This window comes from Nematolebias whitei, chromosome 4 (assembly GCF_014905685.2).
Source record: "Nematolebias whitei isolate Nwh7 chromosome 4, NemWhi1, whole genome shotgun sequence".
NCBI classification, from domain to species: domain Eukaryota; kingdom Metazoa; phylum Chordata; class Actinopteri; order Cyprinodontiformes; family Rivulidae; genus Nematolebias; species Nematolebias whitei.
In genome coordinates this window covers 12383147-12384861 of record NC_056501.1, presented here as the reverse complement: position 1 = coordinate 12384861, position 1715 = coordinate 12383147, and positions in this window count along the sequence as shown.

Sequence of the window (1715 nt, the reverse complement as noted above, 5' to 3'; positions counted from 1 at the left end):
CTCTTTCTTCACCATGACTGACCAAAGCAATGCCCTCATTACTGAAGACAAGTCCCAAATATGTCAATCTTACGCTCCATCTTACCACCACTCGTGAACAAGTTGCCCACTATCAATAAAAAATAATTCTCAAGTACATTAGATTAAAGATTGTCTGGAAAGTTTAGGTAGAATACATTTGTTTCAACTAGCAGAGACTTAAAAAAAATTCAAATACAAAAGACTATTTGCTACCTTGAATGATTTTACCAAAAACTGTGATGATGGTCAACCCCCAGTGCCTAGTAAAAATTGGGAGTTCTGACCCATTTGCTTTCACACTGGGCTTTAATGTAGGACATTTCACTGCCTATTCAGATTTATATGGAAATTTAGTTAGGGTAAATTTAGAATAAAAACGGATTAAAAGCAATCCAATACATCCCAAGGATATTGTATTTTAGTAACTGCTTACAAACTAATCTTCCTGCTTCTATAACCGTTTAACTGTAAAATCAGTTTCACTGTCAAATTTAAATAGAAATTAAGAATTGTATGACGAAAATAGCACTAGTATTTTTAAATGTACAAGAATCTGATGGTCCATGAGCCCAAAGGAAAGCACAAAATCTAGTTTCAGAAAGCTATTTGACAGTCCACCACAATTCTAGTAGTTAGTAATTCACAGGCAATAGACAATTAGAGAAGATACTGGGGTACTCTTATCTGCTGTTCAATCTACAGGCAGATTCTAGTAGTAATAGTCTCTGAAAAGCAAGCAGCACCTGTGGCTCTGGGACAGCCAAGAACAGTAGTTTTTCTGCAAGAAAAATCCCTTCAGTACAGTTTAATCTCTTTCAACCTGCATCACTCATGCAAACAGCATTATACCTTTTATTAAACAGCTTCAAATGTCCCTAAAACTGAAGTTCTCTGCCCACATGTATCAGTTCTACACAATATTGGCATACAGCAGTCTTTCTGTGCAAGATTCACATTCCAAACACTAACCAAAGAGTAAAACATAATGACAGTTAACAAGAGAATGACACATAGTACAATTAAACCAAAATAATTTGAACCTTGTAGGTGTTTTTTTTCCTCTATAACTGGTTTCCTGATAAAAAGTAAACATTTTCAGTTTCTATTATCAAAGTTACACAAAGACCGCTTCACTGACAATAAATCTTGTTAGTACAAGAAAATTGAGGCATCCAGGAGGCATCCTAATCAGATGCCCGAACCACCTCAGTGATTAGTTTTGATGATTTACTTGAGTTTCATCAACTCCAATACTGATTGCATTCTAAAGCTCTGAAACGTGGTTTAGTCTATGGACACACAAACGTACCCCGATGCTCCAGGTGGTTAGGCATTATGCAAAACCATTGAAAAAGTTCTTCCTATATGAGCATCCTTAGATTAGACAAACAAAGCACAACCAGGTAAGCTGGTAAGTGCGCAACAGAACACTCTTACCAGGAAAAAAACTATATTTTTGTCTAAAAGATCAGTTTTATTCTCAGTTCTTCTTTCAATAATAACATTACTTGCGCAATAGATGAATAGATGTTTTGCACCCCTGTTCAGGAGTCTCCATCTTAGGATTGCCATCACATCCACAGCACAGAGCCGAACACAAATTAGGCAAATTAAGATGAAATTCTTCAATGATTAGAATGTGGAAAATCTCACGAGAATTCAGCTGTTTTGCAAGTAAACACATATCTAATTTT